Source organism: Pristis pectinata, chromosome 8, assembly GCF_009764475.1.
Source record: "Pristis pectinata isolate sPriPec2 chromosome 8, sPriPec2.1.pri, whole genome shotgun sequence".
Classification (NCBI taxonomy): domain Eukaryota; kingdom Metazoa; phylum Chordata; class Chondrichthyes; order Rhinopristiformes; family Pristidae; genus Pristis; species Pristis pectinata.
Genome location: NC_067412.1, coordinates 31,881,823 through 31,907,696, shown reverse-complemented (window position 1 = coordinate 31,907,696; position 25,874 = coordinate 31,881,823). Strand labels below are relative to the sequence as shown.

General features: G+C 40.1%; 1 long non-coding RNA gene across 1 annotated transcript in view; it reads left to right on the top strand.

Annotated features, from left to right (window-relative positions):
• LOC127573304 (uncharacterized) overlaps nt 1–25,874 on the top strand; it is a 32,195-nt gene that overhangs the window by 846 nt on the left and 5,475 nt on the right. The window contains exons 2-3 of the long non-coding RNA XR_007956768.1: nt 21,170–21,968; nt 24,639–24,700. This is a non-coding gene — a long non-coding RNA (uncharacterized LOC127573304). The remainder of the gene's footprint in view (nt 1–21,169; nt 21,969–24,638; nt 24,701–25,874) is intronic.

Genomic DNA, 25,874 nt, shown 5'->3' with positions numbered 1-25,874 from the left:
GATGCTGGAAATATAAAACAAAAGCCAATAATGCTGGAAATACTCAGCAGGTCAGCCTGCATCTGTGGGAAGATAAACAGAGACAATGTTTCAGGTCGGACTCCCCTTCATCAGAATTCTGACAGAAACCACAGATGCGGCCTAAACCTGCTGAGTATTTCATTCAGTATTTTCTGTTTTGTTTTGGGTTTGATTTAAGTCAAATTTGAAAACAGCACCTCCAATGGTGTTGTGCAGCCTCAATACTGGCCTAGAATGCCAATCTAAATTACGAAAACCTCTTGCATGTAAGAAGAACTAAGAAATACAAAGCAGGAAGTTTCCAAGTTCCATTTTTGTTTTGTACTAAGGTAATTGATCTCAGGTGGAAACCAGTGGAGATTTACAATTCATGGCAGCAGCTCAGGAGTACTATGTAAAAGAGACACAGTTAACATTCGAATGCAGTCCTGATGCGAGCAAGTGGATTAGAGTAGATGGATAAAGGTTATAAATGGATGTGGTGGGCCAAAGGGACCATTTCTCTGCTGTATGACTTGAAGGTTACACCTCCTAGCTATGGTCCACTTGGAGGCTGAGAGAAAGTGCTAGTGTGCAGACTTGTAAGAAAAAATGGTCATGGTCAATCTTGGAGGTCTCTACAGTTCAACTTTTTTAAAATTCATTTTATGGGATGCAGAATGTAGTATGTCTCCACAGGCCAGCATTTATTGCCCATCCTAATTGGCCTGCAAGAAGATAGGAGTGAGCTACTATCCATGAATTACTGCAGTCCTTCTTGTAAAGGGACTATGCAATGTTCTACTGAAGGGTCCTAGACCCCAAATGCTGGGTCTCATTTCTCTCTCCACATGCTTCCTGAGTGCAGAATATTTTTAATACCTTCTGTTTATTTCAGATTTCCAGCATTTGCAGTATTTGTCAGTATTTTGCTTTTCAGGCTCCTACAAAATGTTGCTGGGCCAATGGTGTGACACGTGATGACTAGCCATTTGAGTAAACTAAAGGAAAGTAGCTCTTGCTTTAATCCACAGTATAGGTCTGAAATAAAGATCTTTGAGGTAGTAGGGAAACGCCACCTGTGAACACTTCTGTCGTTACAGTAGTCTCATGGATGGTCATAAACCTTGTTGTACTAGCTCCCTCTGCATAGCCTGGGAATTTAAACTGTGGAATTCTTGGTGTGTACCTTTCAGTTTCAAGAGTCAAAAGCTTATAGTCTGGGTGCCAGGAGCACTACAGTAGCTGCAACGTCAAGTGATAAGATGTGAAGAACTGGAAGAACATCCCACCCAGAGTCATTGTGGCATCTGGAACTTGAATGAAGAGGGAAAACCATATGTATCTCCTCAACCAATCAAATTTGTGAAATTAACAGCACCAGAACTGAAAAGGAATTTTGAATTAGTTTAGTGTCTTCAGTGTCAAAATTACATGTGGAATCAGAAATAAAGAGAGGAAGAGAAAGAGTGGATTAAGAGGGAGGAAGAAAAGACAAATAGAAAGGAAAAATTGTAATTTTATTTAAAAGAAAACCCCAATGTCAGTCTAAAACTGAAATAACAAGATTCACATTTGCATTAGATATTTTTTCATACCAGAGAGTTTACCTTGCAGTAATCAGCATTTACAACATCATTGAATGGCTCCTTAGAGGAAATGAAATGACTTAACTTTCTGGTCTTCCTATTATCAAGCCGAGGAATGTTATGGCACTCAATAGAATTGGATGGAAGCCATGCAAACAATGAATTAGGAGCAGGAGTAGGCCATTAGGGGCATAGATAGGGTGAGTGCACACAGTCTTTTTCCCATAGGACGGGAAACAAAAACTACAGGTCATAGGTTTAAGGTGAGAAGGGAAAGATTTAAAAGGGACCTGAAGGACAACTTAACACAGGGGGTGATACATATATGGAACGGGCTGCCAGAGAAAGTAGTTGAGGCAGGTACAATAACAACATTTAATAGACATTGGGTAAGTACATGGATAGGAAAGCTTTGGAGGGATATGGGCCAAATGTGGGCAAATGAGACAAACTTAGATGAGCACCTTGGTCGGCATTGACGAGTTGGACAAAGGCCTGTTTCCATGCTGTATAACTCTGTGACTTTATTTGGCCCTCTAGCACCCCACATCATTGAATAAAATTATGGTTGGTTGTAACCTCAACTCTATACCCATCTATCCCTGGTAACCTTTCACCCCACACCCTTCCTTATCAAGAATCTATCTATTTCAGTTTTTAAATTATTTATAGATTCTGCTTCCACAACTCTTTTAGAAAGAGAGTTACAAAGATTGTGAGAGAAAAGGCTTTGCTTTAACAGTGTCTTAAATGGGGGACCCTTTCTTGTTAAACAGTGGCTTCCTGGTTCTGGATTCTCCCATGTGAGGAAACATCCTCACAACATTCATCCTGTCAAGATCCTTCGGGATCTTATATCCTGACAACAAACCAAACAGATAATGCTTTTGCAAAGCTAATGCTTGAAATGGTGCATCTCTAACAGAAAGATTTAACTACAATCAATCACCAAACCAAAATATACTGTTATAGGTGAGGCTATTATTTAAATTTTACTTGAGTGTAAATGCCACAGAAACCAGATAAGGATTAATTGTAGTTAAGTTTTTCTGTTAAAGATACGTCACTCTATCATGAGTAATATTACTGTTTATAGACTTAAATAATACTATTTGCAACTTTATTGCGAAAGATAGTCTGAAAAGCTAAACGGGAGCATTATGCATGGTGACTAAGAATATTGCCCCTGTAATTAGATCTGTCTCCATCCTGTGGATATGCAATGGAAATATATTAGAAGCTGCCCAGTACAAACTCTGTACATTGCTTGTAAGATATCACCTCATATGTAATTTGTTTTTCAATATAAATCATAAATTATATTTCTTATAAAACATAAATTTATTCAGAATATATGTCAGTTAAAATAAGTTTTCATTATTCAAATCTCACTGATACTTAAACACTTCCTTGAACCCAAAATAACATAGCATTTTGTAATTTTTAGGATTTTCAGAATACTTTTCCAAAACTATTACCAATATTTTTTAACGTAACATTATTGTTTCAGCTCTATCTTTCTGATGTAAGGTAACCTCACTTGAAGTGAAAATAGAGGAAAAAGCTGTAGAAAATATACCTGGTCGAGACAGCATCTTAAACATGTTACTTATTTCGATTTGTTGATTGAACTCATTTGGTCTGATCGTAGTGATTTCTGCATCCATTAAACTATCTTATTATCTGCCCTGAATACATTTGTGTATTTGCATAAGGCAAAGCTGGGGGCAAAAAGCAGAGGAAATGACATCAAAATCACCAGCAGTAAGTCCAATTTAGAAAATCCCAGGCTCCCAGAATAATGAAAATTTAACTTTAATGTGTACTTTATGACTCGAAGAAGGATGAAAGTTGTATCATTTAGGAAGATCCACATCATTTAGTGACTATTTGTATTTGTCCATTTCTAAACTCACCATCATCAGATCTATCTGCATAAAACAGATGACTTCTTGACCACATCACATGACAAAAAGGCCTTGTTTTCTTATTGCAGAATCAACTCTGACATTGAAATCTACTATAGATCTTTTGTTCTCCCTTGCCTATAATTTTATTGTGCCAGCTATGCTTTATATTTTCACCTCTTGCTCATCTTCACATGTCCATTTCTGAAGTTTATCTTCCTCAATTTCTCTGTTTCAGTTCCTCAGGATAGGCTACCATGGCATCTGTTGTCAAAGCATTGACTGTGGACCATCCAATTTGCCACACTTCTGCCATCACCCTTTCACTTCTCTGTAGAAACCGCAACAGTATTCTTCTTATTCTCACCTTTCACCCCATCAGCCTCCACATTCAGCAAATCATCTTCCATCATTTTCATCACCACCAGCCTGCTACCATTAGCAAATGCAGCTTTCCCTTCCCTCTCATCTCTTTATTTCAAAAGGATCATTCATCTATGCACCATTGTGCACTCTTCCATCATCCCTAACACCTGCTTCCCTTTCCCATGGCACCTTCCCATGTAAAATGAAGGGGATGAAACACCTGTCCTTTCACTTCCTTTCACTTCCTCCCCCCCTTCCCCCCCCTCCCCCCCCGCTCCCCCTCCCCCCCCCCCTCCCCCCCCCTCCCCCCTCCCCCCCCCCCCTCCCCCCCCCTCCCCCCCCCCCCTCCCCCCCCCCCCCCTCCCCCCCCCCTCCCCCCCCCCACCTCCCCCTCCCCTCCCCCCCCTCCCCCTCCCCCCCCTCCCCCTCCCTCCCTCCCCCCCTCCCCCTCCCCCCCCTCCCCCTCCCCCCCCTCCCCTCCCCCCCCCCCTCCCCCTCCCCTCCCCCCCCTCCCCCTCCCCCCCCCTCCCCCCCCCCCCCCTCCCCCTCCCCCCCCTCCCCTCCCCCCCTCCCCCTCCCCCACCTCCCCCTCCCCCCTCCCCCCCCCTCCCCCCCTCCCCCCTCCCCCTCCCCCCCCTCCCCTCCCCCCCCCTCCCCTCCCCCCCCCTCCCCTCCCCCCCCTCCCCCCTCCCCCCCCCTCCCCTCCCCCCCCTCCCTCCCCCCCCTCCCCTCCCCCCCTCCTCCCCTCCTCTCCCCCCCCTCCCTCCCCCTCCCCCTCCCCTCCCCTCCCCCTCCCCCTCCCTCTCCCCCTCCCTCTCCCCCTCCCTCTCCCCCTCCCTCCAACTAGGCCCCAAGTCCTTCAGGGTAAAAAAGTTACATGTACTTCAGTATTTCATTCTGTTGTACTTGCTTCTAAATTGAGGAGGCCAAAGGCAGATTAATTATTAGCATGCTAAATACCTCTGTCAGGTCAGTGTGTGTGGATGCTGAGCTTCCATTGCTTGCTATTTTAGTTCTCCATTCCACTCTGACCTTTATGTTCTAACTGTCCTATACTGTTAGAGTGAAGCTAAACAGGAGCTTGAAGAACAGCACTTCACCTTTCAATTAACTAAATTACAACCTTCTGGTTACAATATTGTGTGCAACAATTTAGATTAGAAACCATTGCTCTCATTTGCTTTCCAGACAATGTGATGGTAATGGTTCTGCTATTCACTAATCACCCTTGCCTGCACCCTATCTCATACCTCTTTTGTTCAGGTTTGCTCTCCTCTTTTGTTGCCTCTATGGTTGCTTAAAGCTATCAACATCTGTAATATTTTACAGCTCAGATGAAAGGTCACAGACCTGAAATTTAATTTGTCTCTCCATTTCTGGAATTTACAGAAAGAGTTGCTATTATTTCCATAGCATCTGATTTTTGGGTCATCACCAAATGGAAGCCATGTTTTTATTTATTGTTACCTATAAATGAAACTACTTTATTCACCATTTCTGTTGCTTTAGATTAAATTTTGCATTCACCTCTACTGTTACATCCTCTTTTTGACCAAATGCACCACTACTTCCTCTTTGTCTTCCTATCAGATTTCACCTATTGAACTGATCCAGAAATCCCTTGTACTGTAAAACTTCCTCCTTTACTTCAGAGCTACCATTTGTGATGGAAACATACCTAGTGAATTCATTTTATGATCATGTTTGCGATGTAAAAACTATAAAAGGTAAATAACAAGTTTAAACATTAATATTGTTCATCAAAATTGTTATAAAATCATACTTGTTTTATGTATAATCCTGTTGTCAAGATATTGATAGGCAAAATATTTATGTCAAAATATTTGGTTTCTCCTAATTTATTTTATTTACGAAAGCCATGATCTTTGCTTGCTGTTCATTATGGTTTGTTGCAGTTTCTGGAAAAGCTCGTATTTATGTAACACATTATCCTGTCTATACAGTAATGTTTCTGAAGGAACTTATCAGTGAAGGATACTAGTGGACTAGTTAGATGGGCAAAAATGAGGGAATAGAATTCAACCTGGGAAGCTTTAGACGACCAATATGGGGATGACAACAAGGCAAAGAATGCATAATAAAAGGTATGTCTGGTATTTGCCTTCATTGGCCAAGACATAGGGCATTACAATAGACAATGTGCAATACTCCACCATCACAATCCCTGTGTACTTGTTGTCCTACTGGCAGAACACGGCCACTAGAAGTGGTGGCAAAATGGTATAAAGACAGGAAAGAATATCTCCTGGAGTCCTTAACATTGATACCAGACCCATAAACTCTCAAGGCATCAATCAAACATGAATTTAATGCCTTGATTACCAGTTAGCATACCTCCCTCAGTGGATGAATCAGTACTCCTCTGCAGAAGAAGCACAGAAAGTAGCAATGGCGTAGAATATATTCTGGTACTTGATTAGAGTGTTGATTCTTGGTCCTGGAGTCTAAACACGTATAGGTATGTACGCTTTCCACATCTGCTTGGGCTGTGATCTGCATGAACCTGGCACTCCCACAGTAGTGAAACAGTGGTCTGGAGTGAACCGCAGAAGAAGTGCCCAGAGGGTTCCTGTGAAGTCTGGTATAGAGTACAAGCTCTTTAGCCACTCAGCATTGATATGTGTGGCTCAGGTGCACTCTGGCTGACATGGTGACTGCGGTCCATTGCTGGCTGTGGCATTGATTGCTCCATGTGTTGACAGATTGCCTGTACATCTCATCATCTGTTTGATGTGAGAGAAGTTGCTGTCTCCTCTCAGTACAGCTCTTGGAAAATTTCTCTCAGGAAACGAGCTTAACGGTGGTCACTGTCCATTAGGTTTATTATGGTAGAGAAGTCTCCTGACTGGGGAGAGCCATTCAGCCAAACAAGGAGAGGGGGAAGGAGCAGCTTCCATCATATCCAACAGGTGGTGACGAGAGGGAGACCGTAAGGTCCAGGTGGTCTGCAGGACATGGAGTACCTGCTGCCTGCATGCCCCATGTGAGCCAGGATGGAATTGGAATTGGCTTATTATTGTCACATGTACCAAGGTATAGTGTAAAACTTGTCTTGCATACCATTCATACAGAACATTTCATTACACAGTGCATTGAGGTAGTACAAGGTAAAACAATACAGAATGCAGAGTAAAGTGTCACAGCTACAGAGAAAGTGCAGTGCGGGTAGACAATAATATGCAAGGTCAATAATGAGGTTGATTGTGAGATCAAGAGTCCACCTTATCGTACTAGGGAACCATTCAATAGTCTTATAATAGCGGGATAGATCCTGTCCTTGAGCTTGGTGATGTAGCCCTGATCCCTGAATCTCAGTGCTGAATGATGGTACTACTGGCCCCATCCTGCCAAATCAAGAGCCTCACACTGAGTGAGATCACTCTAAATGTTTCAACATTGCAGGAGTGCCAGGGAGGGTTGAGACCTCAACTAAGTTCTAGCACGGCAGGGTGGAGGGTAGGAGTTCAGACCAGGTTACCGGCATAGCAGTGCTGTCCATAATACAATCTATGTGTTGTGGACAATCAGCAGCAGCAACAGAAGCAGAAATGTATGCCCTCACATGCTTTTAACCTTATGGCCCAGAACAGCCTTGGGTGGTGATGTTAGCTCAACCATTTTCAGTTACTTCAACAACGACCTTCAGAAGGTCAGATTGGAGATGTTCAGTAATGATCACACAATGTTCAATTCAATTCACAATCCTTCAGCAAATAAAGCTATCCTTGCCTGCATGCAGCAAGATCTAGACAATTTTCAGGCATTGGTTAATATGTGCAAGTAACATTCATGTAACAAAAGTAGAGAAACAAAGGGCTGCTGATGCTAGAATCTAGATGAAAAAGCAACAAGATGCTGGAGGAACTCAGCAGGCCAGGCAGCATTTGTGGAGAAATCCGTTGACCATCTGCCTTTCTCCACAGATGCTGCCTGGCCTGCGGAGTTCCTCCAGTATCTTGTTTTTTCATGTCACTGAAGTGCTAGGCAATGATGTTCTCCAGTGCAGTCTAACCACCTAGCCTTGAAATTCAATAGAATTATTGTCACTGAGTCCTCCACTTTTACATTCTGAGAGAATCACCATTGACCAGAACCTCAACTGGATGAGCCACAGAATGCTGTATAATGCTATATAATGGCTGCAAGAACAGGTTGGAGGCTGGGTAACTTGTGGTGAGTGAGAAATCTCCTGGTACCCCCTAAAGCCATTCTACCAGGCAAAGTTAGAAGCATGATTGGAATACTCTCTACTTACTTGATGTGTGTAGTTCCAACAACTCTCAAGAAGCTTGACAACATCCAGAATGAAGCAGCCCACTTCATTGGCACCCTATCAACAAACCCATTCATTATGTCCACAACCAGCATACAGAGGCTACAATACCATCTACAAAATACACTGTAGTTACTTGCCTAGACTACTCCGACAAAACCTTCTAAACCCCTGACTCAACCACTAAGACAAGGGCAGTAGGTGCATATGAACACTGCCACCTGCAAGTTGCTCCCCAAATTGCGCACTATCCTGATTTGGAAATATATCGCCAGTTTGTTATCATCGCACAGTTTAAATCCTGGAATTTCCTACCCAGTAGCACTGCTGGAGTACCTTACTAGAAGGTTCAAGAAAAGCTCACCACCAACTTCTCAAGCAGAATCAAAGATGGATAATAAATGCAAGATTCTGCTGGCAGTGCATTAAATACTTTAGGCCACAGATAGAGCACTATATATAGATCTGGTTACTGCAATAAAGGGAAAATGTCACAACTCTGGAAAGATTGCAGGTGAGCTTCACAAGAATGTTTCCAGAGCTGAAGAATTTTAGAATGAGGAGAAAGTTGGGGTTGAACAAAAAGGAAGACAGGATGATTTAATCAAGGTATATGAAATTATGAGAAGGGTAGAAAAGGCAAACAGAAAGGCACAACTTCTCTCAACAGGATGGCTATTAAGTAACATACATTTAATTAATGAAGTAGAGGGAGTTAAGGAAAATGTTTTTTGCTTAGAAGTGATTGGTTGCCTGAAATTTCCTCCCTAATAGAGTGGTGGAAAGGTGACTCACCACATTTAAAAAGAACACAGATGAGGAATAGGGAGCTAGGAAGTGAGATAAGCATAAATGTTCTTTTTATCGATTATGAACAGATGGGGCAAATGGCCAGTTTACATGATGTCCAAAATCCTGATGAGTGATGACACCCATTAGCTTTCACTTGTGCAAATTTTTTGTGTTATATTTTTGCATTTCTTACTTCCAGTTCTTAAACTGGTAACCATTAGGTATTTATTTAGACAGACTGATCTACGCCTTTCCAAACTACAGAGGGATTATTTCAATTTAACTGAAAAAACAGGTATTTCTAAAAACTGGATCATGCTGAATGAATAAATCATTTTGGTTTTTATAGGGTTTTTTGCAGGTGATTTCAATGCTGCCTCAGTATTTCTTAAATTTATTCACATCAATTTGAGTGCAATACATATGATCAATTATTCATAAAAAGCAAAGGATTTGAACTGAGGGAGCTGCAATGTGTTGCCCTGGGTCCTGTGTGCCAAAGAATATGGCTGCCAGGGGCCTTGCAAAAACTGCCTGGAATCTGCATGGTGCTGCTTTAACATGTCTTTAGACACAGCAGAATTTTAGCTTATATGTCTTGGTAAAGCCAACATTATTCATGTTCTTTCAGGTGGCTTTTTCCATTATTTCCTCAAAACTCAATTGAGATGTCTTTCTTCAAACCAAACCTAAGGACTGACTATCTTCCTATTATCTCAGGGATCAGAAGTGAGCATATGCTAACAGTATGGTCTAAATAGAGCGCTTCATGACAACAGTGAAAATAACTTGGTACATTCAGTTCAAATAATATTCCAAGGCATGTCGTAAACAAGTATAATGAGACAGATGCAGATTTGGGGTAGAGAATGGCATGGTGGCGGTGGGGCTGGTTTGAAAAAAAGAATTTGAAGATGATTCTGAAGGACAATAGATCAACAGGAAACCAGATAGTTTTCCAGTGTAGCGGTAGTGTAATGCTGGGTGTAGCGGTTAGTGTAATGCTATTACAGTGCCAGTGACCCAGGTTCAATTCCGGCCACTGTCTGTAAAGAGCTTGTACGTTCTCCCCGTGTCTGCGTAGGTTTCCTCCGGATATGGGTTAGGAGCTGTGGGCATGCTATGTTGGTGCCGGAAGCACGGCAGCACTTGCGGGCTGCCTCCAGAACACTCTACGCAAAAGATGCATTTCACTGTGTGTTTCGATGTACACGTGACTAATAAAGATATCTTAGTTAAAGGATCTGTCACCAATGTGGCAATGCACAATATTTGGAAAATTATATACTGCTGCAGGAGATAAAAGTAAAATGTAGAGTTTCAAATTTGAGGCATTTGGACACTGAGGTAGTATAGATTGGAGAATGCAGGAATGTTGTGTTAGACAAAATGATTCAGATATATTCAGCATCAAATTTATTTTTAAAAATGGATTTCTTTCAGTTACTAGTCTAACCTGTTTTGGGGTTTTCAAACTTCCCCTTTGACATATGTGATTTGTTGGACTTACTGGACAATTAATGCATGTTCTATTCTTTTGGAAGAAAATGTAAATTCTTTGGATAATCTTGTAGACTACCGCAGGTTATACATAACAGTCATCTAAGGCATGAGCTGGAGACTGGGGTTATAGTGGGGGAAACATAAAAGAACATGAAGGAATGGAACGAGTAGTTTAAGTGAGGCCAATGTGGAATAAAGCAGACCAAAAGTTCATCACAAGACAAACACAAGCCAACTGATGTAAATTAAGATCATGGACAAGTGGACTCTGCAGACATCAGGAGGCTGTTACCAAAACGAAAATGCACAGCAAGCACTGCTCAGAAAAGGAAGGAAAAAATAGTAATCTCAGTATTGAGATAAATGGTGTCATAATATAGGAGTTTAGAATAGAATGAAACTTGTCATTTTTATTTGATAAGGACTGAGGTAGCTTCTTCTGTTTTATCTTGATATACAGAAGGAAGACTGCTAGGCAGGTATTGCTAAAGATTTGTATAATGTTGGTGTTGTACAAATGCGCTCCAGCCATGATTACGCTATTGAATGGAATGCAGAGCGAAACAAGGTTAGGTGTTGCACAAACCTTGGGGTGGGACCATGCTCCCTGCCTTATTACCTCATCTAGTTCCTGCCCTCAATCCAGAAGGTTTGCTCCACAAATGGAATCAATGGTTTACCTCCAGAAGCAATTTTTTCCAAATTTAACATTCTACCTTTTCAATGAGGAAATTGTAGCGTGGATTGCTCAGTAAAACCTAAACATACATATTTCCATTCAGAAATTCATTTATTCTGTACAAAATTTCCTTTAAAGCTTTTTTTCTGTCATATCATTGTATTACAAAGTAACCTTAAAGTAGTATGGTACATGCAGTTTCCTTTGTCAATATGTGCTCCTGATATCAAAGCTTTCAGATTTGTCGGCTGATGTTGCTCATCTCTGGCGCAAGTCGATTATTTGGATGTTGAACCTTGAGCATCATGTATTCTACTACATGCATTGTTTCTTATTGCCTCCTCTGACTCCATTTATGGAACAGGCTTCCATATCCAGGGACAGGAATGGAATGTAATAGTGGATGGAGAAGAAGAAGGTATGGCCCAAGCTCAGGGTTTGTTCAACACTTACCCTTGCTTTGCTCTGCATTTATCCCAAATCATTCTTTATTCTATATGCTGCTAGTCACTTATTGTAAAAGGAACATGAAAGAAAATTAATGTCAACATAACATGCAACTGAACAGAAAGTCAGTCTGAACTACAAAAATCTATTGTCTTGTTTATTTTGGACAAATACGTGGAGTTAATTGGACTAGTTGTACGGATACTGACACTTTAATAGCTCAGTATTTAATGGTTATTAATCCTTACCTTCAATAATTTCTGTTTCTGGCAATTCCAGGTTGTGAATTTCTAAATTCTTAAAAAGAAATATAGAGTGATGTAAGCATCTCTTTGATGCCACAAATGCAACTCTATTATTTCAACAGACAGTCTGCATCCAGGAAAATGATGAATGATTTAAATCATGCCTCCATTGCCCCCAGCATTTCACCTTATGGTCTGGTTGATATTTGAAAACATTTATCATAAATGAGGTTGATAGATTCGAATGCCAGGCAGGCCCAGTATTTTAAACTGAACTCAGTGGGTTGCAAGACAAGTATTCTTAACCCACAAGGTACATGGCTGTTTCTAAACACAATTGTCTAAGTATTCAGTCACACCTCTATACGCACATGGAGGGGGTGGAGTGGGAATGGGCTGGATAACCACAATCATGTACTACCTCTATGCAATTGACTCAGATACTCACATTGAAGCCTTTGTCTAACAAAGGAATGAAGCTGAGGTATGAAAAGTGCTCCCTGATAGCTCATTAAACACCACACCTGAAGTGTGTTGCTGCAAAGTATGCTGGTAATTTGTGCATCATCTCTAAGTATTCAGATACACAAATATTATTTGTGTCCTATAACTTGATGACTGAAGTTGAAGTGATCTTGGTTTTGCAGTGGTGATGGTGAAGATTGAATAGTTATCCATTTGTTCTTTAGATTAACTTCACTCCAGCTAGAAGATGACTGGAGGTAACATATAGTACTGCAGCAAGGAAGGTCGAGGAGGGTGTTGGAGCAATGATACAGCTTTATTCAACCCTATTCTGCACAAGGATTGGAGCTATTAGTTATCATTTATTTATTTTTCTTCATTCAGTATCTTCACATAGCACAATTAAAATGGTAATGAATTTCTGAGGACCACCATATTTCAGAAGGATTTTCCATAATCCCTCATTCAATGAAGTCAAAGGCTGAAATGAGAATGGGAAAAGACATCTTGAACTCTTGATCTCCCAATCTACCTTGTCATGACCCTTGCACTTTATTTGTCTACCTGCACTGCACTTTCTCTATAACTGCAACACTATATTTGGCATTCTGTTTTCTTTGATGTAATTATGTATGGCATAATCTGTCTGGATGACACACAAAACAAAAGCTTTTCTCTGTATTTCGGTACATGTGACAGTAATAAACCAATACCATCAATAGTGGTTGGTGCTGATCTCTACATTTTTCTTGTATTTATCACAGGTTAAGATCATGTCAATTGATAGAAAAAATCTGCATTACAATGAGCATCTCGAAGACATAGATTTTCTGCCAAACTGCCCTCACCACACAATGACAATCAAGGTCCACAAGAGATGCTATAAAATGTGGCTCTCTTTCCATATCTCAGGAGCCACCTCTCAGTGAAGGCACATATCAACAGCAAAAATTATCACTGCCTCCAGCACACAAGTGCAGCCTTCAGCTGACTGAAGGAAAAAATATTTGAAGACCAAGACCTTAAACCTAGAACTAAACACATGGTCTTTTGAGCAGCAGCAATCTTTGTTCTCCTGCATGCGTCAGAACATGGACAGCTTACAGCAGACATTTAAAAATACTGGAACCATATAACCAACATTCTATATGCCCATTCCCAGCCACAAACAGACTTGATTAGTCATTAGCACACTCTTGTTGTCAACATCAGGTGCACTCATTAGGTTGCACAAGACAATATGATTGAAAATTCAATGTTTTTGCTACCTTCATCTTTTGTTCGGCTGACTTGACTCAACCTTTAAGCAGATGGTTAGTTTAGAAATTCCGAAGAATGGGTTGGATCAGGCTATTTTAGGAGATAGCCCATTCATTGTTCAAACTGGCTTCTTTCATAAATTGCTTTGTGCATGATGCTGTAAAGGGGACAATTCTATCAAAGTAAACAGACTATTGTGCTATGAACATTCATAATTGTGGCGACTTGTGAGCCATTAAGATTTCTATTCTTAAGTCACAGAACAGAGCCGTAATGTGGTTAAAGCTGGGATTGCGAAATACTGTTGTCCAATATGATGGAGTTGTGAAAATAACAGGTTTAGGGGATGTTAACAACGGCAGCACTTTCAAATGCAGATCCACCTGAATATAATGCAAATTGTACTAACATACACTTATTGAATCCATTTGTAAATTATGGCAACTTATCTTTAAGTTGGCCACTCAGCTGTTTTTTATATTCCTGTGGTGACAGCTAACATCCCATTTTAACAATCACACTGCATCCATGAGGGATAATGCACTACTTTTAACAGTGACAATTGAAGTTCAATATCTGGCAGGATTTAGGATCCTCAACAATATCAGCTAACTATTACAGCAGGCTTGTTTATATTGGATCAGACTTAGCTGTTTTACTCATTTGGTGTCATGGTTTTATTACAAAATGGAGAAAGGAAAATAAGCTGTTCACTAAATCATTCTGAAGATAGATTATGTGGTTCCTGCCATGGGCAATAGCTTTTAGATCTCTGGCCAATGTGATAAAGTTATTCTCTGTGTTTACCTGAAAATAAGATTCTGAATATGTAGATATAACGATAAATCTAATGATAAATCAAGACGAGTCAAAGTTGTTTAACGTACAGTCTTTGTGTGTGTTTGGGGTGGGGGTTGGTTGTAGGTTGTTTTTCTAGGCACAAAATCTTGTCATCAGGACTGGTCCCTACAATATGCATGTGGTTATTCACTTTGTTTAATCATTTATGGAGCCTGTAGAGAAATAAATTTGCAATTCGTAAAATAAATATAATGTTTGGTTAGTATTTCTATTAAAGTGTGTTTAAAATCCAAACTACAATTAATGTTTTGCTGACAAAATTCTCCACTGCAACTCCCTGGTGACAGGGAGGTGGTGGGAGGTTTTTGTTAGGGGTGGGAACAAGATGGTGAAGTCTGGAAATGAGCCTGTGTTGATATGTCAGCTACTTTCTGCCTCAGGAAATGATATACCAACATTATTTCCATGTCAGCAGTCAAAGAGCAATGCATTCATCTTCCGCACAATGCTTTTGAGACTTTTCAAGTGTTCTTTGTATGAGAAGGAATTGCTTTGTTTGGAAGTCAGCAATTATTTATGTAGGCTCTAGTACATGCAGTGTTGACTCCAGAGCCCATGAAGTCACAACATTTAATTAGTTAGGTTAAATATAGGGAAGGAAATCTGTGGTGATTACGATCATCCTTCCCTCATTCAGTACCTCCATGCCAAATGTCATTTAAAAACACCGACAGTAGCAAGAGTACAGAATATACACCCTAGAAGACTTTAATGATCTCCAGGAGTGGCTTCTTCTCTTTTTGTTGGACCCTCAGGATCAAGGATGACTTAATAATGCTACCATTGACCAAGCTGTTCAAGTCTTGAAGGCATAACTGGCAAACTGGGACCAAACTATTAAATTCAGAGAACACTGATTAATCTCATTGACTCATCTTCATATTGAAGACATTCCTTTTATATGAAGTAGGAGAGATTAAGGACAAATGAAGAATAGGCATAGCAGCTTGATTCAAGTGACTAGTTCAGGTCAAATTGGGAGTGCAGAAGAACATGCTGGTAGAAGTGTTAGGTGGACCAACAATGATGTGTGCTCCCACCCCCCCAGCAGCGAAAGCAACGAGAAGCAGTCAGAGTTAAGTAATCGTATAATGGATCAGGCTAAAACTTTGCATTTCTATGCTAGCCTGGCGTATATAGCATTGGACTAAAAGGGCGAGAAAATTCCATCAACATCCCCATCCTAAATAATAGTCTATCACATGAGTGCAAACTTAGACCAAAGCCTTTGCTTGCTAAAAGTGCTGATTTGGATGATCATTCTTTGCTTCTTGTTGAGGTCCTAACCATTTCAGATGCCAATCTTCAGTCAATGCAATCGATAAAACTATGCAAAGAGTACTGGACTTGACAACTTTCCAGTTATAGTACTGAAGACTAAGCATACAAACTATGTAAATGCTGCACGCCACAGCCACAAGAGAATGTTCATTGTTGCAAGTTGGGTACCAATGACTTGGGATGCATTGGCCTGGATGCTGAGCTCCTTGAGCTGTATTGGAGTTGCAGTCCACCAGGTAAATGAATACTATTCCATTGCACTTCTGGCTTGTACCTTGAAGATGTAGGCAGAGGAAATTGTTAAAGGGGCTACCACACATCTGCATGCAGAATGCTGCATGGGTGTATATGTATGTGTGGGGGGGGGGAGGGAGGGTGATGGGTTAAGTGATCCGTTTTCCTGTAAAAAGTGGGTGTTTTTGGTGATTAACATGTTGGGCCTCTCACAATGATAGGATGGAAAAGGAGAAACTCAAAGGGCAATCAAGCTACCTGGAGATGGAGGAGGAAAAGTGCTCTACTCAGAAGGGGTTATCCTACCAGGCCTGAGGCAGTGGAGATGTTCCGTCCAGAGAAGCAGGAGACTAAATCCCTGCAAGGTGGTAGGCATGGAAATCTGCTATATAATACAGGCAGAACTGCCACCATTCAGTAATCAAAGTCACAGAGGTGCTTAATTTTATTGATCTTCCCACTTCCAAACTGGAACTGGAGACACTGGCGATGTTTCCAATTTGTTGCCCACCACGGCAGGTGACAGAAACTCTCTGTCATGGTGGAGAGGCCCAGCCAGATGGTCACCAAAACAACCACTTTCAACAGCAAATGGGACCTTTTGACCAATCATGGCACTCTGTGAGAACAGTAGAGATCGGTGTTACCTCCTACAACAATTTCCTCAACACAGAGGAAATACGCAGGCATGATGCCTGGGATGGAGTGTTTCAGCTGTGGAGAGAGTCTGGATGGATTGGGTTTGTTTTCCTTGGAGCAGAGAAAGCTGAATGGGGCCTGAATGAGTTAACTAAATTATGAAGGGTATTGATAGGGTAGATAGTGAAAAACATTTCCCCTTAACATATGTGTCTGTAACCATGTTTGAAGTAAAGAGTAGGACATTCAAGCAAAGCTTGAGGAAGATTTTTTTCAACGAGAGGATGGTTAAAATCTGGAACACACTGCCTAAGGGGGTGGTGGACGCAGCTACTCTCACAATATTTAAGAAGTATCTAGATGAGTACGTGAAACACCATTGCATTTGACAGCTACAGACCAAATGCTGGAAAATGGGATTAGTATAGATAAATACTGAATGACAGATTGGCTGTTTCTGTGCTTTCTCAATCACCAACAAACCTGTAAATCAATGATCATTTCTCTAGCTTAGGTGCGGGTTGGGGGGAGCAGTTTGTGCTGCTAAACCTCAGTCTGTATGTAATTAGTACATGGTGTTCGGAGGATCACCACAGTTCTTTATGGCAGGGCTGGCATCTAATCAACATTGCATGGGGATTGACGTTATCAGCTGCCCAGCATGCCTACTTCCACTGTGCAATTTGCCAAGTAGCATGCCATTATGATCTGCAATTGAATTGGAAGCAAATTGGCATTCATAGCCCTGAAGAAAGCAGTGCGTCCTATTTCGTGGTCAGCATCTTAATTACTGTTCAATTTGTGGATATGTGGCAAATATTTCAGATTACTAATGTGGTGAACACAATTCACATTTGGAAAGAAAAAAGACATACATTTATACAATGCCTTTTGTGACCTTGGGATATACCTAAAGCTTTACAGCCCATGACATACTCCTGATGTCATTACCATTGTAATACAGGAAACACAGCAACCAGTTTTTCCAGAGCAAGTTTGCACAAACAGCAATATGATAATAACCAGATAATTTATTTTAGGTATTTATTTATAAAAAGTCATATTAAATTGATATTATGTAGCAGATTATGCAGTCCAGAGATACCATTCATAACTAACTTTAAGTCTATATCAGTAAATAATTGAAACGCTATACAGCAGATAAATCATTGAAACCCTCGGCAGAGCAATTGCTGTGTCTTTCTTCATAGCTTAAGCTCATTATTGCAGCATAAGATGAAGCCTTATTATGAAGAGCTCTTTGTTGTAATGCTCATACAGACTAACAGGGTTCATTGAAACTCTATGCATTCCTAAATGTAAACAAACATTACATATCATCAAGGGTCTGAGTTCACCTCCCATGATACCATGTGGCAAGATTGAGGTCTCCATTGTCCTTTGGAGAGATATGCTGAGTAGAAGCAAGGCACTTCCCACAGGGAGGAAGAAGTCAGATTGAATTAGCCCATGTTCTCACAGTCTGCTGCAGCTGCTTCAATATTTTCTGGAACTGGCTGAATCTTTTTCTCCTCACTAAGCAACGAGGGAATTAGTATATCACCTTTTTAAAAAGATCTCTGCACATGATTAACTGTTTCTCCACTATATTCTTTAAAAAACCTTATATGCATCTTTAATTTACACCACATTGATTTCATAGCATTGATCAGCACCATCATAATTGTGCAAAAATAAACCACAGAATAATAATTTAAACTATAGTTGCATAATAGTTTCAATAAAAAATGTGAAACTATTATGTAATTTTTTTAGAAAAGAGAACTACATATTTACAGTTGATTTGAGGAACTCTGCAAATTTGAAAACTATTCGAAGGCATCCCCTTCTCATTTTGAGAAATAATGCTGTATAAAAGATTTGCAGCTGACATTGATGCCGATCATTGGCAAAATAGATAGTAAGAGATTCCACTTCAAGCATAATAGCATTGGCATTTTAAAGGTGTTGGCCAAAACAAACCAGCTGTTATTGTTGCAATATCCAATAAACCATATTCCTGGAGATTGTGAGGATGATTTGACACATTATTCATGAAATAACAAAACTATTAAGCAACAAATGCACTCTGGAGAAAGGATTTTTGAATAACAGGGCTCATCAAGCGTTTTTCCAACCAGGGCTACTGTTCTGTCAGCTATCATTATCTGTAAGAAAGCTCATCTACTCCATTTCCTAAGGGGCTAGTAAAATTTAGTCAGTATTTTGTTTGTGTTTTTGATAAAACAGATATGAGCCTATTTTTTAAAAATAATGTGTTAAGCTATATTTCCCATCACATTGAAACATTGCACCTGATCAGTACACAATCATCTTTTTGTTGCTTTAAGAGCTTGCTTTGAATGGGAGGCTACAGGGTATGCTTTGAAAAATAATGAACAGATTAAAATGCTAATAGGAAGTGAGCAGGCTGTGCAGACACACTCAGATTTGCTGTTAAGAGGCCTGGAGTGGCTCTCCGGAGAGATAGCCATCTGCTGTTAATGTGAGGATGGAGTGATGTTATTCCGCAGGGATCCTGCAAGAGATGAAGCCAGAAACATATCAAGCTTCCCATTTGCTGTAGGTCACTGTGGGAAGACCACCACAGGGAAAGTATTTTTATCACCAAGTACATGAAAGTATCGAGCTCCAGTCTTCCAGCTAGAACCAAATATCTAACCTAATGTGCCACACCTTTTTTAATCATTGGCTTAAATGCACATAGTGGTAGTGATACACAATACACAAACAAAGGCTAGAGTGTTACTATTGTTCAGAATCTGTTTGAAGCCTTGTACTGAAATGCTTGAGAATATGTTTCTTGATACTGATGATGCCATATAAAGTACCTGAATTATAAATCTTTCAGAAGTCATAACATTGGATGAGATTCCTCATGAAGTGCAATAAAACACTGCATTTCTAAATTCTGGCTGACACAAATGACTGTGGGATTTGGTTCATTGCAGGATTAAGACCCAATGAATTATAATTTAACAATGGATGATGTAATAATTTTGACCGTATCGCTGATTCAGTCATGTACACGAGGCTGGGTGCAGTGGTTAGTACTGCTGCCCCACAGCTCCAGAGACCCCGGTTCAATCCTGACTTGGGTGCTGTCTGTGTAGAGTTTGCACTCTCTCCTGACAACCATGTGGATTTCCCTTGGGTGCTCCAGCTTCCTCCTACATACCACAGATACGGTAGTTAGTATGTTGATTGCGATTGTAATTTGCCCCTGGTGTAGAAGAATCAGGGATGGGAGGTGTATTGATGAGGATGCAAGAGGAATAATGGGATCAGTGTAGATGAATGCTTGATGGTCGGCAAGGATGAGGTGGGCAGAAGGGCCTGTCTCCATGCTGTATGACTCATTGAAACATTTAAAATTCTGAGGCATGACAATTCTGATGTTGCTACAGGGTTGTTCCCCAATAGCTGTAAAGTCTAGGACTAGGAAAATGAGCTCTAGATGTCTAAGCAGAGAAGAAATTTCTTCCCTTAAAGGCCTGAAGGTGCCCACATCCCATAAAAATGAATGACCAAAAAAACTTGAGAAATAAAAGTCAGAAGGGTGCGAGGAAAGAGTGATGCAAAGAAACTGAGAGTCCTTTTTGAGAGCTGATTCATGTTGCCCCCTTTTTTGCTATAAAATTCTTTAATTCCCTGTTAGATCACAATTAACATCTTAGTTATGTTCAACTGACAACAGAGTGATAAAGCATATTGCAAAATGTATAAAATAAAACAATATTGCATAATCTCTGTTCATTCCTTATTTCTTGAACCATATTTAATATTTTACAAGGTGTTTGGATTTTTTTCAGTAGATTTACTATTTTTATTCATTCTTCATGGTCTGGGCATGCTAACAAGTGATGCCTTCTTGAACTGTAGCATTTCTTCTGCTGCAGGTACTCCCATAATGCTACTGGGGAGGGAGTTTCAGGATTCAAAGCCAACTACAACAAAAGAATGGCAGCATCTTTTCACATCAGGATGGTGAGCAACTTGAAGGAAAGAATATGCAGATGACCGTGTACCCCTGCACGTGAAGCTCTTGTCTTGCTTGGTCATGGGTTTGGAAGGTGCTATTAAAGTTGCCTAAGTAAATAGTTGTCGTACACTTTGTAGATGTGAAGCCATTGAGGACCAGTAGTGAAGATTGAATTTTTGGGGCAGTGGATGGGGTCCCAGTCAAATAGCTACTTTGTCCTAGATGGTGTCGCTTCTTGAGAATTGTTAGAGTAGCCAGGCAAATAAAGGTTCATTCATCCTACTCCTCTTATGCGCCTTGTAGATGGTGGAAAGGCTTTGGGATGACAGGAGGTGAGTCATTTGCAACAAGATACATCACTTCTGACCTGCTCTTGTAAACCATGCTATTTATGTCACTGGTCTATTTGCATTTCGATCAGTGATGACATCCAGAATGCTGATGGTGGGTAACTCAGACATGGTAATCTCATTGACTTTAAAGGGTAGTTGGTTGGGCACTCTCTTGTTGGAGATGGTCATTGCTTCGCACTTTTGATGCCGTGAATGTTACTTGTCACTTATCAGCCCTTGCCTGAACATTGTCTGGTTCTTCCTGCATGCAGGTATCAACTGCTTCATTTGCAGAGGAATTATGAATAGAATTGAACATTGAGCAATCATCCACAAACGTCTCCACTTCTGATTTTATGATGGAAGGAAGGTCATTGATGAAGCAGCTGAAGATGGTTGAGCTTCGGACACTGCCCCGAGGAACCCATGCAGTAATGTCCTGAGGCTGCGATAATCAATGGTCAGTTAGGATGTTATGGGCAGAAGGGCCTGTCTCCATGCTCTATGACTCATTGAAACATTTAGAATTCTGAGGCTTGACAATTCTGAGGTTGCTGAGGGGCTGAAAAGTCTCACACTAGGAAAATGAGCTCTAAGTGTCTAAGCAGAGAAGAAAACAAAAAGAAAAAAATGGCCTGCAGGTGCCCACATCCCATGAAAATAACTAAGAACAAACTTGAGAAATAAAAGTCAGAAGAATGTGAAGAAAGAGTGATGCGAAGAAGTTGAGAGTCCTTTAGAAAAATGATTCATTCTGCTTCCTTTTTTGCTGTAAAATTCTTTAATTCCATATTAGATCACAATGAACATCTTTGTTGATCTCCAACAATCACAACAAGGAATGATTCCAACATTTGGTGTGCTTTCCCCTTGGTGACCTTAATGCCAGTTTTACCACAGTTCCTTGATGCAACACTTGGTCAAGTGCTGCTTTGATGTCAAGGACGGTCATTCTGACGACATCTCTGGAAGTCAGCTCTTTAAGTTTGTGTTTGGTCCAAGGCTACGATGAGAACTGGAGCTGAGTGGTTCTGGCAAAATCAAAACTGGGCACTGGTGAGCACATTATTGGTGAGTAAATTCACCCTGTTAGCACTGACAATGACACGTTCCATCACTTTATTGATTGAGAGCAGATTGATGGGCAGCATTTAACCATATTGGATTTGTCCTGTTTTTTGTGAACAAAACCTAACTAGGCAAAGGAATATAGAGAGGTTAAGTAAAAGGGCAAAATTTTGGCAAATGGATTATAATGTGGGAAATTGGCAGGAAAAACAAAAATGAAGCATATTATCTAAACGGTGAGAGCTTGCAGAGCTCTGAGATGCAGAGGGATTTGGGTGTCCTGGTGCATGATTCACAAAAGATCAATATGCACTGACATCAAATAATTAGGAAAGCTACAGAATGTTATAATTATTGCCAGGGGAATTAAATACAAAAGTAGCGGTGTTACGTTTCAGTTATAGAGGACATCAGTGACGTCACATCTGGAGTATGGTATACAGTATTGGTATGCTTACTTAAAGAAGGATGTTGATGCATTGGAAGTAGTTTAGAGGTTTACTAGACTAGTACCTGGATTGGGCGGTTATCTTCTGAGGAAAGGTTGAGAGGCTAGGCTTGTTTTTGGAAGAATGAGAGGAACTTGATTGAAACATACTGAGGGCTCTTGACAAGGTGGATGTGGAGAGGATGTTTCCTTTTGTTGGAGAAACTAGAACTAGAGATCATGATTTAAAAATGAAGAATTGCCCATGTAAGACAGAGATAAGGCATTTTTTTTCTCAAAGGGCTGTGAGTCTGTAGAATTATCTTCTTTGAAGTGAGGTGGAAGTAGAATCCTTGAATATTTTTAAGCAGAGGTAGATAAATTATTCGTAGTCAAGAACAGTGAAAGATCATCTAGCTAGGTAGGAATAGGCAATTGAATTTACAGTCAGGTATGCCATGATCTTATTCAATGGTGAAACAGGTTTGAAGGGCTATTCCTCCTAATGTTTGCAATTTTCCACTTTGTCATTGTGCTTCGTGTGTTATAACTGTGCTGGAACAGTTTGGCTAGAGGTACAGATGGTTCAGGAACACAGGTCTTCAGTACTGCAGCCGGGATGTTATCTGGTCAATAACCTTTATTATATCCAATACTGTCAGCTATTCCTTGATATTATGTGGAGTAACTCAAATTGGCTTTTGTGATGATGGAGAAACTAGGAGGAAGCCGAGATATTATTTACCTCTGGTTGAACATGCTTGTGAATGCTTTAGTCCCATCTTTAGTTCTCACATACAGGGCCCTGCCATCGGTGAAGATGCAAATATTCTTGGAGACATTTCAAGGCTCTTCTGGCAGGACTGTGCAGCTTTCATCTCATCTGTTGGTTGGGAGATCATATAGCTCTGTCTATTGCATGTCGTTTACTCTTTGGTACATAGTTAATCCTGGTGTTGCAGCTTCACCAGATTGGCATGTCATTTTTACACATGTCTGGTGTTCCCATAGTTTCTAAATCCTACAGAGGGGGCTTTCTGCTGAAATGGATTTTGACTGAAATGGCTTTCTAATCCCAGAATGTTCTATTGTGAACATCATAGAAAGTTTTTGGAAAAGTGAAAGTGCAAGGAAACTCTGATTTTTAATATTTTTTTCCTGATCTGAACATTGCTGCCAAGACCAGCTTTTGTTGGCCATCCCTAAACGCCCTGGAGAAGGTGGTGGTGGGCTCCTTGAACTTCTGGTGAAGGTGGTCTCACCACAATACTAGGTAGCAAATTCAAGAATTTAGACCCAGTGTAGATGAAAACAGGGATATATTTTTAAATTATGATTGTGTATGATTTGGAGGGGAACCTGCAGGTAGTGATCCCTTGATCTTGGTGGCAGAGTCTCAAGTTCAGGAGGTGCTATTCATTCCATGTAGCACCTGAGGTAAAGGATCAGCCACGATCTTATTAAATAGCAAAGCAAGGGCATGGGGCCAAGTAGCCCACTTCTGCTTCTACAGGAAATGGCAAATCCAGCCCAATATAATTAGATCTACATTTAGCTGGACTTTTTACAACATGAAATTGCCTTTTGCTGGGTTTAAAAACTGCCATCTTCAAATGTATTAGTAAATGATTTGGATTGCCATTAAATCATTAATTCAGTTTTTCATAAATATCTCATTAAATGCAGAATATATTATGCAAATACTCAATTTATTGCAGGCACAGTTCTGCAGATGAAAGGAAAAGCTACTATTTCCTAAATAATTTCTTCATTAAGCAGCAATCTTTTGGTGCAAAGGAAATTTTAAAATATTAATAAAAATCTAAATCATCCAGGGATAAAGTTTTACCTATAGCCAAATGAAAAAAGATTATCTATAATTTGATGGTTTATTTTTAGATGACTACTTTGTGTCCTCTGCTGGATTAAAACTTTTAGAAATAGATTAAATAAGTTAGTACCCACACAAGTCACAGTGTATCACTGATAATTAAAAGATGAAATGGTTGAAATCTGATTGGACTAAACACAGTAAATGGAAGTATATTCTTGATACCATTTTGCATGTTAATTGTGCAAATTTATGAATTAACAAATTAAGGTTCATTTTAATAGCCTTTGAATATTACAACACTTTGGGGCTTATACCTCCAGGAAATTAAGTATAATATTCTTTTGCCTCCTAGATCAGACTGCTTGGGTGAAGGAGAAAGTCTGTTTATCCTGATTTATTTTTATTGTTTCAGCAAAACGTTATCAACAATGGGTAGAGGCTGCAGATTTGGAAGATACTGTTGGTGTAACCTGGGTGAGTAACTGCAGTGCATTTGTAGATGGTGAGTACAGCAGCCACTGTATGCTAGTGGTGGAGAGGATGGATTTTTATGGCACTGTGCTTTCATTCTTTTGAATATTTTGCTGAACCAAACAGCAAAGATAGTTATTAAGCACCTCCAATTTTTGAGAGCAGCAACACCCTCAAAAATTCTGATGTCAAAGGCATTCTCAGTTTCAGGTATTGTTGGTCTACCAGCAACATTAGGTTGAAAATGAGAAAACATAATCAGGTGAATTTTACCAAATGATTCTACTGCAGACACACACAGCCATCTCTCATTTCCTTCACCAATGCTCCAAGCACAGATCTATGCTTAGGGCTGATTTGTTGGGTTGAGTAGCACATTAGATAAAGCTAAATGTGGAGAGCAGGTTGTGTGTGCCAGTAGATCCTGGATTGTAATAAGGGTTGACACCAGCGCAGGATGCATAAAAAGGAGACTAAATAGGAAGTAAGTCAAATTAAATAAAGATACCTTAAATGTGCTACTTGTGTGCATGGGAAAAGCTTTGGAGCAGTTTGGAGCAAGGACATTTGAACAATGTAGCTCCTTCCAAAATGAAGATATCAACTGAAAAAGTAACATTCAAAGATACAAGTAAATAAGTAAATATTTAAAGTAGTAAAATGGAATGTGAAGACAAATGTAAGCAGAGAGCAAATGTAACAGGTGATTTAAAAAAAATATTTTAATATTGACATCTTTTGCATTATCAGAAAATATTTCAATGGAAAGAGTCAATTAGTTAAACTTAAGATGGTGCTCTGTGTTCTTGTGGTTGGATTGAATAAGTCGTCATAGCTGAATCAGTTGTACAGATCTAGAATATAGGAGTAGGGCACTTGGCCTCCATGCCTGCTCCACCATTTAATAAAACCATGGCTAATCTGATTATAATCTCAACTCAGCATTCCTATAGTAACTCCCCCCGCCCCCTTGTTTATCAAATACCTAGCTACTTCTGCCTTAAAAATCTTCAAAGTCTCTTCTTCCACCACCCTTTGTAGAAGTGCCAGAGATTCAGAACTTCAAAAAAATTTTTTTTACCACATGGATAATCCTTTATTTTTAAACAGCGACCTGTAATTCTAGATACCTCTATTAAAAGGAAGCATCCTATTCACATCCATCCAAACCCTGAGG